Source organism: Anabas testudineus, chromosome 6, assembly GCF_900324465.2.
Source record: "Anabas testudineus chromosome 6, fAnaTes1.2, whole genome shotgun sequence".
Classification (NCBI taxonomy): domain Eukaryota; kingdom Metazoa; phylum Chordata; class Actinopteri; order Anabantiformes; family Anabantidae; genus Anabas; species Anabas testudineus.
Window position 1 is genome coordinate 17921451 of NC_046615.1, and position 16900 is coordinate 17938350.

General features: G+C 44.3%; 1 protein-coding gene across 1 annotated transcript in view; it reads right to left on the reverse strand.

Moving 5' to 3' along the window:
• plxnb2b (plexin b2b) overlaps positions 1-16900 on the reverse strand; it is a 113201-nt gene that overhangs the window by 83149 nt on the left and 13152 nt on the right. The window contains exon 2 of the mRNA XM_026364932.1: positions 5856-6042. The gene's annotated coding sequence lies outside the window, so the exon portion shown is untranslated. The remainder of the gene's footprint in view (positions 1-5855; positions 6043-16900) is intronic.

A 16900-nucleotide genomic window follows, 5' to 3' on the forward strand; every position in this document is an offset into this window, starting at 1 on the left:
TTTGCATTTCACAATGCCCCCACTTCAATTCTCTTATCTCCCCAAGTTTGAGCGAGTGATGTCTTCAGCCAAAATCACCTCGTCTACTCTGGTTCCCCAGGAGATGGAGTGCCAGTGATGTAGCCGATTCAATCAGCGAGATGTGAAGATCACAGACAATACGCTGCGGCCCCATTACCCCAGTACTCGGTTACCGCTAGCAACGCTTAGCTCGGGCCCCCACCTAATGGGCCATAATATCATTTTACGCCATGTTCCAGCTCTTTATACTAGCTCTAAACATAACTCTGTCGCCAAGGCACAATAAAAACAGATATATTTCTTTATTACTCCTCACGAAGCATATCACCAGATCTGAGCACCCCTAGAAAGGAAACTAATATCTACAGGAACCCGCTCTTTTCCGTGGCTCGTTTAGAGCGGACGCACAGTTGTTATTACATTGAGCTGCACTCTGCTGGCCTCACCTCCCCATGCCGTTCACTCAGAGTGTAATGGATGTTTTATTATAATCAAATGAATACAATATCTTCACCATAAATAGCCTACTTAAAAACCAATTTTCCCTGCCTTGCAATATGTTTGAATGTCCATCACGCCTCAAGCAACGAGGTGCCACATGTTTAATTCAGAACCAATGCAATTTGCGTGTTGTGTGCTCCTATATAGGTGAAAACAACAACTCATCTACCTTGAGTTTACACTTACCAATCTGCCCCCCTTCCACTCACCCAATAATCACACTCCTTCTCATGACTCTAAACTCATGCGAATCTCCGACAGGTTTATTACTTTGCATGATAGTAGGAAGAGAAAATGTCACTTGGGTACTCTGCTTTTGAGGCCATTCACTTTTGCCATCTCACAGGGCAAATGCTGTGCTATTAAGTCTCGGGCTAGTTGAACAAAATTTCACATCAGCCAGGGCAGGTTATTATCCGCAACTAGGAATCATCTCCTACACAGGGTATATGGTGCCATTGTCCTTTACCCTATATCTCACTGGCTCTGACCAGCCTATTTACACTATGGGGATCTGACAAGAGAAGAGCAAACACTTGGGCATGAACATGTGTGCTAGTGTGCTAGTGTGCTAGTGTGTGTGTGGCACGACAGAGCAGGAGGGGAGTTGGGGAATCCAATCTCTCACACAGAGGAGCAGAGACAGGCGGGCAGATACGCTCCAGGCCCAGAATAACCCAGGCGGTATCCATGAATGAAAGGACAGGATTACAGGGGTATTAGAAAACCTGCTGAGATGGTTGATAATGCTGTTTATGGCTGGGCGTCACACCGCTTGCAGGGAAAAAGTCAAACGGTTTTACTAATAAAAATATGGACAAGCTCTCCACTAGTCACCAAGCAGAAAATTCAAGGTCAGGCATCTAGTCCTCGTTTACAACTAAGGTGTGGTGTTATCTAACTGGCAGACATAAATTCAAGTACGTCAACATTTATGCCTTTGTTATTATAGTGGCTAAACCTTCTAAAAATTGAGACAGTAAACATAAGCCCCACTGGTTAAAAATGGGATTATTGTTGTGTCAACAACCCCCATGGATAATAGTAATTACTGCCCTTGCTGCAGCACCATCAGACTGAGGCAACTTTGCTAGTTGACAGCTTGGTCCTAATTACCAAGAACCACCAATTACTGGCTCCATTTCATTATTTATATTGCTCAGCACACTCAAATAAAAGAGACTTCAGTGACTCTTAGCAGTCACATCTCTGGCAGCTGCAGAGGATCATCCAAAGGACCTGCTGAATCATTCTCTTAGTTATTTTTTTCCTGACAATATAGTAGTCAGCAAGCAAACAGCGTTGTGAGTGCAAAGAAAACTGAGTGGAAACAGGAAAATTAAGCCAACAGGGGGCTGTCTTTACTTCCTTTATGCCAACCACAGGAAGTTATTTAGCTTGCAAAGGAAGAGCATTATCATTTCTTCTTTCCCCACTTGCTCCCTCTCATTTATCTGCCAACAAAGCTGCAGAATCAATTGTAATACATAGGCCCTGAAGGTTTTTACAGTTTGCATGTTGTATCTACATTCATATTTCATTCATTCCTCTGTGAGATCTATGTGAGAATAATTGACTTGTCTGCTGCCATGCAAAAGAGATGCCTCTAAAATAATAATAAAAAAAAACATAAAAAACAAAATTCTCGGTGAGTGTATTCAACCGTTCACACACACATTCTGATTTTCGCAGATGTTTCCCATCACCTTCTGCTGCCAAGCGGCATCCAGTGATGGCTGAGAGGAGGGGAGTGGGGGCTCTGGGTGGGGGTGTGAAATTCTGCTATTCCTGCTCCAGTGAATTTTGCAGAAACTTGGCAGATCATTGTGGAGATTTGTATGTCCGTGGATTTGACATGAAACTGTTTGAGAGGCTTGTCTGGAATCCGTCTCTCAACGTGCCTCCTTCAAAAGTGGGACTGACTGTTTAGCTTATGTTCCCATAAAGCCTGACGGCCACATTTCTCAGCCCCCAAGGGTGCAGATGGGCGATTAACTTGGCAGACAGGACTTATACCATCATCTGAGAGATAACCATTTCAAAACATTGTATTTGCTTAAAAAAAAAAAAAAAAGTATGCCTCTGAGTAAAGTGAAGCGCATAATCCTCAAATAGAGGAACCAAATAAAAAGCATCTGTATCATCTACCCAGATTTCTGCAATTGTACACCTTGTTGATGAACAAAGACTCTTTCCCTACTGTTGATTCAGGGAAAATTCAATGAATCACAAAGCCTGCTCAAACAGCAGCTCATGCTCAGTAAGCTATAAACCATGTAAAGCTATCACGTTCCAAAAGGACAAGCAGTCTCAAAAACACGAGTGAGTATGTACAAAAGGAATCTACCATGGCGATCCAAAGCGCTTAGCATTTTAATGACAGTTGCGCAGGGCAGGCCTTGTTCGCAGGGGCTAGAGTGGAGCAGTATATATGGCCCGGAGGCCGGATCTGTTCCAACTGTGCCCTGGCAAGAAAACGTTCAGCCCAGTCAGCCTCGACAGCTTGGATATTCACAGGGGGTGACGGAAAACTGGAGGGCTGCAGTACCGTGTTGGAGAAGGGGGAGCTCAGAAGAGGCGGGGAAGAGGCGATGAGTCAGAAACAAGGTGTTTTATATTATTTTTGGTACCACAAGGACATGGCATTTTCTGTGTTCAATGAGAAAACCAAACATAGACTGGTGATAAGGACCTCACGTCTGTGTTGGCCTGCGGTGATTGAGGCAGGTGCGTCTAGAAGGGCCCAGAAGCATTTTTAGCCACTATAACACATTCTTAAGGTGTGAGTTTATGCCAGCGCTGCAGTACCTCCTTTCAGTGATGAGGAATGTTTAAAGCCTAGAATTGAATTAGACATTTATCACCACAGAGGAAACTATACAGACTCTCTGGTTTATGTTTAGGACCACTGGGATGTTAACATGTGCATTGTTTTCACTATAACCTGTAGCAAGAGGGTTTGGATTACATGACATGTTGATACTTGACAAACCATTGTGGCAATTTCTGAGTTTTCATAGATCACAGGTATTAAAGTTAGGATCATAACTTTGATTTTGGGTGACAAATGAATTATTCACTCTCTTCTCCAGGGATGCATAATTAAATTCTGAGTCATTTTGAATATCACACAAAGGACTTTTGATGTTGGACAGCTTTCTCCTCACTTGATTAACCTGAACCAACTTCAAAAGTGCCACTGTTAGTGTATCGCCATCAGCAATATTCTAAACAAACGTGGAACCTTTTTTAAAAACAATATTTTCTATGAGCTTCCTCTTTGAAATATTACATTTCAAAAGGTATTAATACCCATTTAATGGTCTTGTTTACCTGTTTTGCTATATCCTTCAAAGAAACACATTTTAGGTGTTTACTAAAGCATACAAGTAAAGAGTGCAGAACCAAATCATTACCGCATTGATTAAAATTCAAAGTTACCAAAAGTAATGCAGCAGATAAAAAGATCAGCATTGCACAAGTGAAAAGAAGACTTGTAAAAGCCCCACCCTCACTGTCACAAAAAAAGGACAACAAAAAACATGAGATATCTTTGCTCATGTGCATCCTAATACATTCATCCCCAACTACCTCTTTGCTCCGGGGTTGTGCCAAGCTAAAGCCTCATGGGAGAAATGATTGACACCTCCAAATCCTTGTGGATACCAAAAGGCATGTAATTTCCATGACATTTACACAATCTTCTGAGATGGAAGATGTGTGAGAAGTGTGGGAACAACAAAGGGATAAAAAACAATGAACACAACTCCAAAAATAAGAAGTGTGAATTTTTAATGTGCTGTGTTTTGGGTCACAAGTGTAGCTTAGATACGTTAAGCAAAAGTATCTCTCCACCCAAGTTGTATTAATTCAGCACAGCCAGAACAACCACCTGGGGTAGCCTACATTTCAAATGAGCCATATTTTCTTTATCTTTTACACCAGCAGGCAAGCTGGCAGGCATGCAGTCCTGCAGGAAATGTGATGGAAAGTGGAGCACAAGAGTTGTGACCTAAGCAAACAGCTGATTATGAAGAAGATGAGCGAGAAAAGTAACTTGTCTGTCAAGCTAAGCACTTCACAGATGGACGAGCGTAGCACACCAAGAAAACAGCAAGTTCTGAATCTTTGGGTTTTAAAGTGCACCACAGAAACAGTTTAGCGGGAGGTGGTGAACACTGGGAAAGCCCAAATACACTATATCATCTCACACTATATCATGTGCAAGGACAAATTAATATTTCTCACTTCTTTTTTTTTATTCATCTACTGAAGTGAGTGAATCATGGTAAACGTAGTTCTTCCACTTGAATTAAGTATGAACAGAAGAAGGTTTTACAGCCGTCTATATAAAACTATTATAGCAGCAGTTAATTGCTGGAGATCTTCATTTAATGGGTATCTGAGAAAATATAATGAATTACAGCCTTTAATAAACAAGTCCAGAAACCTCCTGGTGTGCAAATAAAGTTTTCACAGAACATAACTTATTCTAAGTTATAACTAAGCTAAGAGTTGACTTGTAATTGGACCATTGTTTCCTGACACACAAATGCACAGTGTTGACCATTTACTAGCCAACAATGTTCCACTTCAATGAGCACAATAACAAAAAGTGTTCTCATTGGCGAACTGTGGCACTTGGGGCCTGTACCTTGTCTGAGTAACTCCCAGGTGAGTCAGTCAAATATCCACTAGCAGAGCTACTGCTTGACTCCCTTCACCCTATCTGCTAAGTCCTTTCCCTAGAGCTTGTGATCACTCTGCAGCCTCTACCTCTACTCTTGTGAAGACAGCCAAACAATGGGAGCCAGGAGTGCCTTAACTAGTAGAAAGTGGAGGAAGGACTAATTAGAGACCCCCTCATGCCCCCACGCCATCGCCTCCAACCCCTCCTGTTAACTCAGAGAAGTTGGCTGGAGCTAGGACTGTTGGACCCATTGTGAGAGAATCGGGCTGGAAGTTGTTTTTTCCTGGCTCCTGGCCAATGGGGGACTGCGGTAATTGCCCAAATCCCACTGTGGCAAGTGAGGAGAAAGATTGTGAGGGTGGTGCAAGCCAGGGAAAGTAAGAAAATGTTGGAACTAAGTGTGGGAATGACAGTCTAGCAATAAAAAATACAGAGGACAATGAGACATTTGCAGATTTAGAAAAATGAGGTACAAAAGATCAATGTTTATTAGAAGAAACAGTGCGTCAAGCAGGACAGGTGATTCAGATAAAACTCAGAGCCCGAGGATTTTTTGTGGCACGAAAATTAAACAGGAAGAAAGTAAACTGGACAAAACACTGGCAATGTAAGTGAAAACACAATGACCTCAGGTGCTACTCACTAGGGAGAGGTGGACAGGGCTGCAGTGAGCGTCTTGGCTGTTGGAGTGGAACAGAGCAGGGTGCAGCGGTGGCTGCACAGCGGGCCCTCACTGGATAGTTCAATCACAGGAAGCCTGAGCCCCAAGCAAACTTGGCCAATTAGCCGCACACTGCCACTGACCCCCAGCTTCATTAAGGGCCCAGGATCTGGATAAAGAGAATAGAGGGGGTGGATTAGGGAGAGAGATAGTCAAACATCAGCACTGGCTAGGGTTGAGAGGACACACATGAGCATTTGCACAGACACACACACCCTAGAGGTGAAGCTCAAGGTTATAGCTAAACACAATCAACTGTGAGAGCACCCAATGCCACACATGTACACACTTGCCAAATAACAATCCCTCCTGCCTGTGGCTTTACACTCACAGCAAAGGTGGTGGGAGGGTTGGAGCTGTAGAGGCCAGAGGGCAAAGCTTCCCCCTCTCTCCCACACCGGTGCAATGACAGCAACAGGTGTGGTGGCCAGCAGACATGCAATTACTAGGCTGAGAATCTGCTCTTTGTGACAGAGACAACGGCAGATCAGAGGGAAGATCAGAGCTACAGGGGGAGAGGAGAGGAGCGGAGTGGGAGGAGAGGTAAGAGACGAGGAGAAGAGAGGAAGATACAGACTACTGAAAGTCCCTGGAGGGGAGAAGGAGAGAGAGAGGGAGAGAGATTTCCAGTCGGTTCTTTTCATCACAAATCCCTTGCCGGCAGAGTGCAGGCGTGCAGAGCGAAAAAACAGATCAAAAACCAACACATACAGTAGCTATAACACACCTGTTGTTCTGGAGTTGAAATACAAATTTACACGCTTTGGTGGTGTGGAGAGACCTCACATACATGTGTGCACAACAGTGAAACAAAGACGAGAGAGAAACTGACAACATTGCATTTATATTCAGATTGGGTGGGGCTGTTTGAGGTGCTTTGGGACAGGTTGTGCTCAATGAGCCTTGACAACAGTGTTTGGTGTTTGTGTGTGTGTGTGTGTGTGTTTGTCTGCATTACTAGTGTGTATATCCACATGGGACCTCTGCTTGCATCAGCCTTGCGATGGAAACCTCACTAGTGGGGGTAGCAGCTTCATATGCGCTCTCCCTCTCCGATTACGGGCCTTCGATCAGCCTTCAGTAATGTTTGTGCACTGTGCCGCCAGTGTAGCAATAACTGCTGTCAGAAACCTTGCATGCTTGCGCAGAGAGGAGATACCGGCCCTTTATTTAAAACAAGCCAGGGATAAAAAGATCAATGGCCCAATTCACGGCATAAATTGGAGGGAAAAGTTCACAAACATGCTGAGAGATTATGAAAAGGAAATATGTGTGTGGATGGGGGGGAGCAAAGAGCGAGGGGGCATCTAGCTCATCTGGGTGATAGTGGCTTATTGATCGGTGGAGACACACAGCTCCCAGCCATTCATCACAGACCACTCAGGCCCTTAGATAACTCTTAGATAACTAACTATGATAGTGCTCTGCAGCTGAGCAGAAGCAACTGGCCGCATCCATTATCCTTCAAAGTAAAGCCACTAGCCTGGGAACAGGCATGGTGGGGCTGCTGGGTGACAAGTCGGAGAGGGGACTGGAATGGAAATGGAAAAGACCAAGCTTGTGGTTACGACCCTGTGGCCAAAGCTAGCGTACACAAAGGCAGGAGCTGCGGTTGAAGGGCCTAGTCTTTATGAGAAATGGTGCTCTGACAGCCAGAACAGAGATGAGAAACTGTCTGTTTGCACAGAGCGAGGAAAAAAAGTGACGGCACTATTGTTTCCACTTCTCTGCCAAACAGCATTAGCAAAGCTGTTTTATAGCAGATAGCACACAAACCATCCAAGCGACAGGCAACTATGAAAACTGCTGAGTGGCTCTGTCTGTATGTGTGTAAAGAGAATTCCCAGATTGGGCAGGTGGGGATCAGCTATAATGAGCCATGTAGGGAGAGAAGGATGGAAGGGGGGTCGGAGTGAGGCCAAAAAAAGAAAGGAGGAGACCAAAGAGCAAGGGAGAAAGACAGAGTGAGAGTGATGGAGATGGGCTCAGAGCCACAGACAAACCCCCAAAAGAGCAATTACAGGAGATCCAGAGAAGGTGTGGGCCCAGCCCCCAGGCATAGTTTCAAACAGCACAAAGCCCTGCCAGACATATACTCTCAGAAACACACAAACACACAGTCACAAACCTTAACGTAACACAAACTTCGAACAAACAAAAGACAAAGATGGAGAAAACAAAAGAAGATGTGTGAAAGGGGGAAGGAAACAAACATGCAGTGGAAGCAGTTTTAAACTGGGAAGATCTCCATCCCAACATCACCACACTACTTCCCCCTTCCACATGTTTTCACTGCTGCATTCTGTTCTGGTCGAAACCTGTACGCCCTAACAGCACAGACCGAAACTAAATCTAAAAGTCCAGGGCTGAGACCATTGTGCTCAAAACTTTCAAGTCAATTGTGCGCCGTGTTCTGAGTGCTAAACAACACTTAAACGTCTGGACAGCTGCACACCATGGTGCCTGTCACAAATTCGAGTCCAAAATGGTTTCTGAAGGCAACCATTTCTGCCCCCATCAGCACCCCCACCTCACTCATCATCTCCACCACTTAAAGGAGAATGACAGCCTTGAAAAAAACCTGCAAGAATGATAGAAGAAAAAGAAAGATGTGCAAACAGATAAGGAGGAAGGGAAATTAAATTAAGAGAAAAGTTCTCGCGCACCGGTATGCACCATTGATTTCCTATTCTCTTGGAAACATTTAATGAGCTTAAATAGGAGCCTCATTTGACACTGCCACAGTGACTTGGAGGAGCCTCCCAGTGAGAGGAAATCGTTCAGCGGCTGTGACGGCTACCAGAGGGGGGTGGCAAATGGAGAAGGGGGGAAAACGAGGAGAGATGGGCGAAAGTGAAGGTTTTAATTCCAAAGAAAGAGACGTGTGCAAGACAGATGTTGGATTATGCTCTGGAAATGGTCCATGGGTAGCAACATTTACCTAGCCCTCCACTAGGAGGAAAAAGGATGAAGGCTGACAGAGAGTACAGAGGAGAGGCAGACAGTTGAGGAGGCTAAAGGTGGTCTACATTCAGCCAAGCTGTCTAGTTATGAAGGTGCTTACCAGTCACAACAGCCATTCATTATAACCCAACAATGTCCAAACTGATTGACAGCTACAGCTCTACTGAAGTGTTTCACCTCATTACTTTCTGGATGACCTTCCTATGAGGTATTCAACAGATGCCTATTGCTTGGCAGCCATCTTGTTTTTCTACCCTCCCTGCTCTCTTTTCTCCCTCTATCGGCAGGAGAACTATTGTCACTTCAGAGAGCAAAGTCCAGAGGCGCCTCACTGCTCTCTGCCGCTGATGAGGGCCCCACTGGGAACCATCGGCAGCCGCTTTATGAAGCTGTCTGGCTGAGTGAATGGACTCAGCGTCCCTCCACCTTTTGCAGGCAATCATGATAATAAGAGTGTGGAGTCAGGCATGGTTGTACACTGGCACCACAGGAAGACTTTCCTTCACTTACTGCTGGGTGTGGTGGTGTGTGTTTGATTTTATCAGATCTAAAGTAATTGAACTAAGAATAACTAAAAGAACTAATGGCAAACAGAAATCAATCCAGAACAGTTTGTAAATAATCAGGACAAACACAGAAGAAGAAAAAGGAGATATATTAAAATTGCCACATTACATTGTTAGATAAAAAACATCCTTACATATAGCATGTCATTAGTAAGGTGAATCTGACAGTTTATGTTGATATACATTAGAGCTGTGTGAACCTGAAGTACCGAAACAATTTGTCAATTATTGAATTTAATTTAACTGACAGTGATTTCCATCACCAACTTATCATTTCATGACATAAAAGATTTACAGCTTTCCTCTGTATCTCATTCTTCTGAAATGCTGCCATTTTTCATTTTTAACTGTCGTTCTGACAAAAAGCTGGTCTTCGGAAACACACAATGGGTTTTGTCTAACCAATAAATTATTTGTTGCAGGCCACACAGATTTGACGAGATAATGTATGATCGTAGAGTTCATGTCAGCATAAATTTAAAAGACAGAAATATGTTATGGTTACTGATTGTAAGTCATAAAGACCGGGTAATGACTGTAGTAGAGTGTAGACTTGTGCTTATGTGTATGTAAACATGCTAATACATACGGTATGTGCATGCATAATTGCTGCAGCTCTGTGGTGCAGCATAAATATTTCAGGTCCTTATGTAAACTTTCAAACTCGGCTGAGCTTGTTCTGTGGTTTAAAGCAGCTTTCACATTCCACCAGTGTGCGTTTCTCATATTAGCAGGTCAGAAAGGAGTTCTTCAGTTCCTGACCCCATTTTTCCCCTAACTTTGGAAGAGCGACTAGATTGTACTACCTCTGGGCATCTCTTCAGACAGATGCATAGTAAGCAGTGCTGCAGCCAGTGTGGGTGTTTGGCACAACTTGCAGTAGTGCTGAGGCCATGATTCACTGGGCTTTCATGTGTGACTTGCAGCAAAAGTTGTGCTGAAGGAGTTTTTTTTTTTTTTTTTTTTTTTTTGCTTTTTGCTTTGAAACACTCATGATGCACTGGTGATTAATTAGGGAAAATAAAAACTGCATACAACAGTGCCCTTTTTTCGTCACATAAACATTGCCATGCACTCCCACACATACATAATCAATATAGGAACCGAACTGACTAAGAGCAGCATAAGGACAACAACTTAGAAAAAGTATGGGGGCTCATATTTTCAGCTGTCATTTCCAGCATTTTTTACTCTACATAGTGGAAGTGAGAAACACTTTTTCACTGGAGACGGTCTTTGCTTTGCATAGGACTTCACATGTTATCATCGACACAACAGTGTCCATTCTCTGGAATGGCCTATATATAAATTCTGCAGGCAAAAGGTTATTATGTTTGCAATATTTCATAATTGCACAACCACAGTGAAATTGGCTCTCCAAAATATATTTTGTCTCACTCTTTTCCATCTCTCTTTATCTCCCTCTCTTATCTGTTAGAGAGGGTGATTTTGACAGGCTGACTGTCTCTCCTGATGCAATAACCACCCTCCATTTGTATCTGAGGAGGGTGCATTAACTAGACAGCGTAATCAGGCAGCAAGCCTCACCAACCGACTGCTTTTTACCACTCTAAGCTATAAAAGCTCACCATTAGGCCACAATTAGTACAGCTCACTCAGGGAAAAATAACCCTTCAAAGACCTCAAGCCAGCAGAGCGAATGCGAGAAACAAGGACACTTTTGTCAAACTCCACTGATGCACTACACGCTCAGGAGAATTCATCTTATTGTAGTACAGTTAATGGTGATAAAAATACACTGCCAAGGGACAATGGTAGAATCCAAACTTCTATCACTAACGTGTTACAACAGATGTTTTCTGAATAAGGTGTGAAAGGTGCACTGTCTCTGCCACCAGACACAGACACCAGACAGTGCATTTTTCCTTTCAAATGGCAGCATGCAACAAAAAATGCTGTCTTAGCATAAGAGTATGCACTTTCCCTAGGCAGGGAGGTGAGTTTTGTTGAAGTACCCAAATGGTGAAGGTGCGCTTCAGGTGAATGTGTCCATCCAGCTGAGGATGCAGAGTCCCACAAGCCTGCAAAAACTAAGTTCAGTACGCACAAGCACAATCACTCTTTCAGGGCTTTGGAACAATAAAGAGAAATGCGTGTCCCTTTGGTCATTTGTGGCACGCTGGCAGTGGGCAGACGCAGATAAGAGTTTGGATCGGTGGAGGCTGACATGCTGTGATTATCTCCCGCTGCTGGAATTGACCGTCCATCAATCCAGACGACAGTGAGAACACGGCTCGGCCGACTCAATTGTTGCCAGAGACAGGATTTTTATGATTCAATGACCTCAAAAAAATTGGGAAAAGGTGTCAAGTGTTTCAAATGTGTTGTCAAACCATTACGTTTGTGTATTGTTATTTAGATTCACAAATATTTAAAAAAGAAGCAGGAAAGTGCAACAGTCTCACAGGTACAATAACAGGCACATATGTTCTCACTTTAAGTCTAAACACACACAGACTACACTCAGAGACTACCACCTGACTTTCCAGGGCTCCAGTCTGTCTTTCTGGCTCTCATCACCTTCCCCCTCAACTCATGCTGCGTGTTCTAGACCTGAAACCATAGTCCATAGACCAGAGTGAGCCACAGGAGAGATGGAGGAAAGGAGAGAGCGAGGAAAGAGAGTGGTAGAGAGAGGGAGAGCGTAAAGAAGCACATTCTTTCTGCTGAGCGCCATCTGGAAGTAGAAAGGTAGATAAACAATGACGTGAGCTGCATCCCATCTCTTTCCTAAAGCCTGAGCAGAGACACACTCACCACAATGCATGAGCACCATCGCCACCGATCCAATGCTTGGCGTGCTGCAAGCATTGTCAGGGATTGGGTCTTATCAATCGTTGGCCAGATACTGAGCAGAAGCGTGAGGCAAACAAAGGAAGGGGAGAGAACAAAAATGGAGGGGAGCTGCTAGCGACAATGAGAAACACAAATAAGATGATGGCTGGGAGCCACCCATCCACGCGGCCCGGACTGACTCTATTTAATCTGGTCAAGTCTGCCCCAAAATCAAAGCAATCTCCTCCAGTGAGCTGACAGAGGAAGGAATCAGACAGCCAATCCCACACAAAAAAGAAGTTGCTGTGGTATTGAATGAGGGAATATGGGGGTATGCAGCATTGTGCTCGCCATGCAGACTATTACAGCTGGGGAGCTCTACTTTATTTAAAAAAAAGTCCATTTGCATTCACTGAGCTTGCAAGAGGAGCTCGGGGGCAACGTTAGCTGCTGCTCCTGCTGCTTTTGAATTCCTCACCATATTTTTTAGGCCCTTCTGGCATGCAATATATTACAACAGTAGTAGAAATCTTTATTATCCCTTATGGGGAAATTGTCCTTGTAGTAAGTCAGAGATAATAACAAAAACAATATCCATACAATACAATTGCACAGAAGTTAAAGACTTATGAAGAGCAACAGCTGGCGCAACAGCTGCAGGGATGCTCCCTGTGGGTACTGCACCTCTTGGGGCCCCTCTATCCGGGAAGAGCACTTAGCTAGACCCGAGTTAGACTATAGAGTGAAACATACAAAGGCCACAGTGGGGATGACATGAAGAAATAGGACCAAATTGAAGAGACTTTGACAGCTACTCCTCCGGCACCAAGAAGAGCTGCACCTGTGTGCAACTCGGCTCTGCTCAGTTTAGTTTCTGTCTCTTCAGACTCCCCCACCCACTCAAACACAAACACACACACACACACACACACACACACACACACACACACACACACACACACACACACACACACACATACAACACACACACACACACAGCAACTCTTCAGTTCTGTTGGCACTGGCAGAAAAACAGGAGGGAGGGATCAGGTGGCTGGGGCAGGCAGACGGAAAGAGAAGGGCTAGGGAGGGGGCTGACAAATGAGTCTCGTCAGGTAACATTCACAGATGTGAAGGGATGGAGGGGAAGAAGAGCGAGGAGATAGGTTAAGGGAGGGGAGGGTGTCTGTCAGCTCATACTGGTTCATCAGCAAAAGTCTCCTGCCCTGATTAGAAATCATTGCATTCAGGAGAGGGAAGGACAGAGACGCTGTGAATGAGGAGGCATTTAGAATGGGTCTGTTTGCTCCAGAGGACCATTTACTGATTCTGATTGAGTAGACAACATATAGCCTGTGTTTGTCTGCCTGGGATATCTCTCACTATGATGACTCTGATCAAATGAGCAATCAGGAAAAGGCATACGAACAAATTTCTAGGCCCTGGAAGCACTCATTGGCATAAAAATGTGGATCAGACACATGACATAATAGTCCAATGACAAAAAAAAAAAATGAATAAAATGAAAACTGAGAAAATGGGGAGTAAATGAAAGAAGAGGAGCGACAGGGAGCCAAAATGTTCACAGCAGAGAGAATTTGTGTTTTCAACGTGCCCCAGCGTGCAGGGGAAATAACTCGTTCACAACCAGCTTCAGAAAATAAAAAGAACATAATCACTTTAAAGTGATTTTGGCCAAATGAATGCATGATCCTGAAGCTGTATTCAGACCTTGATAAATGCTCACTGTCTAGGCCGTTATTAAACACCAGAGAGACTGGTTGGTCCCTGTGCCAGGCAAAACTAATTAAAGCCAGGCAGATGTGTCTGGACAGTGGCATACCACACACACAACATTACACACTTGTGTACAAGCATGTGTAGAAGTGAACACACAGCGCACACACACGTATAACCTCTAAATGGGCTGTTAACCATGTCCACAGTGCAATCAGTGCCAGCTGATGAGCCATCACCGCGCTAACTAGACAAGGTAAACATGAAACAGCAACATCTCAGCTTCAATTTCTTCAAATTCAACTTTTGCGTGCTTGACTTTGGAAACTTTTTGTCTGCCAGCGGCCAGAGAGAGAAAAACGCCTTTCCCCTGGTGCCTTATTATCCTCACCAACACCAGGCAACACGTTTCTGTTCTGTATTCCCTACCTTCTCTGCTGCAGGTGATGATGAGAGTTAGAGCTAACAGCAACCAATTAATCTTTCATGGTGCACGTGTTCTTGCTTTTGTTAGGTCTGCTCCGTGAAATTGTATGAGACTGCAGCTGTACAATAGAGGGCTGGTGACGCTTTCATCCTCCTCTTCCTTCTTTCCACTTTTCATTCTAAAACAGCTGGGCTTTTCTTTTTCTTTTTTTTTTTTGCAAAAGCTATCATTACAGCAGCCTACAGGCACAAGAGCTGCACTCCAAATCACTGATGGGAGCCCAGTTTGCAGAGTCAGAGCTACAGATGAGATTGGGGATGTGAGAGCAAAGTAGGGAGGGATGACGGTTATTAGATGATAACAAACAGAGCCGCAAATCCACGCACACATACAAACACAGAAGTGCATGACATGAAGCAATACAAGCCCCTGTGTTTTATCTTCATTTAGACTGACTCTTCTCCTTGTAATCACACCAATCTCAGGTCACACACACCGGCAGCTCTCTCACAGCGTCTCAAAGACACATACACACAGTAGTGACTAATCACCCATCTGGAGCAGCCATTCCCAAGTCTGGATGACAAAGCACCCATGCTTACAAATATAGGCTAATGCCCTTCTCAACAAAAAGCTTAGGCTGCATTACAGTTAAACAGACAGGTCTACAGAAGGGGAGGGGGCGGCTTATGACCCGGCTCAGACAAGCATGGACAGGGAGGGAAGCAAGTGACATCACAGATAAGGGTGATGTACTTAAGCTAGCTGCTAGTGGCTACGTGGAGCTGACAAGTCGGTACGTGCATTTGATTTCAATAGCAGCTCAACAAGTCAAGGGCAAGGAGAGGGCAGAGCCAAAACAGTAGGAAAAGCCAGTTCAATGTGACTGGGCTGGTTTGTGAAGTGAGAAATCTGGTGTGACTTGCCCACGGGGCTTTGCTGAAACCCTCTCGTTGCTAAATATTAGGGAGGCAGCAGTGGCAGGTGCGAGGCATCCCCTCGCAGAGCAGCGCATGGGGTCGGGCTTATGCTGCGAGTGCCTCATCCACTGTGGACTGAACTGTTTCTCTAGCAGAAACTGGCTGCTGGCTGGCAGGATCCAGGTAAGTCTCTCTAGTAGTGAGAGGAGCTTGATGCAACCAAAGCCAGGTTCAGAATGTGGGGATAAGGTTGGATGAGAGCCAGGAGCCATTAGTGAGCAGAGCGCCTGACACAACAGGCAGAACACCACATTTTCAAAGGCGTAGAAGGACTTCAACGGATCCGTGGTGAAGAGTGCTCGGCAGCTGTTTTATTCAGGCTCTCTGATAACAACCCCCTGTCCAGATTGGCTATTGCAAACAGGGCAGACCAAAAGGCAGCACGAATACAAATCACTTCTTCGATAGTCTACACTGAGCTAAGCAAAAAGTAGTGCACTGACATTCTCTCATTCATTTCCTAGTTGATCAAGTCTCTTGTGGTGAAACGTGTGCTGCTTTAAGGAATTTGAATGTAGTGGCGTGCATTTAGATGAATGTGCACCCTTACAAAAGAGCATATGACAGTATGGTTAATAAGCAGAAAACACTTTAGCTATCAGGAAGAGCCAGCAGTATGAACAGACAAAGATCAAGCTAATGGCCCTAGCCATATCATTTACCGTACAGGCCTTAGTCAGACGAAGGATCACACACTGGCTCCAAAGACAGAGAAGATGGGACTTTCATTACTCAAGAGATAACATCCTAAGAATACTGTCTAAGAAATGAGTTCTTGCTTTCAACCCCCACCATGAATAAGCAAATAACTAGCACATCAATTATGAGTGTGGGAAATGAAAACTCTGGGTTATTTAATTGTCTTTTTCCACTTAGTGCTTGGATATAACAACCAAACAAAGCTTATGAGCAATGTGACTAACGGATGGAAGCACAGGCACTTAACCCCAACAGCACAGGCCTTTCATTTAGTTTGGGCTTTTGCAGAAATATCTTGCCAATGCAACTCTCATTTCAATTATAAATAAATGAAACAAAAAAAACATTTAAAATACTGTTGGGAAACCATCTGGTTGTGAATGGTGCTTGATGTTAATCGGTCACAGATTCAAGTGGACTATGCTATGTTGGCACACCTTTCACATAGTGACCGTTGCAATCACTAAAAACAACAACCCTTTACATCTGTGACTGTGGCTCAGTCCCATTATAAACCTATCACAGCCGCTACTGCCCCGTTATGCTTGCTGCACACAAAACCCATTGCTATAATTGGTTCCACTGCACCCCTTACCCACTCTGGACGGGCCAACCGGCAAATGCAAACAACTCTGTAGTAACGAGAAAAGAACCAAACTCCGGTCATGAGCTGAGTAGCAATCAGGCACGACAAATTATTTCCAAACAAGGAGAAGAAGTGAAAACACGAGAGCTGCTTGAATCAGACAAGAAAGAAATAAGAGATGAAATGGAAAAGAGAAGACATGAGGCGAAGCA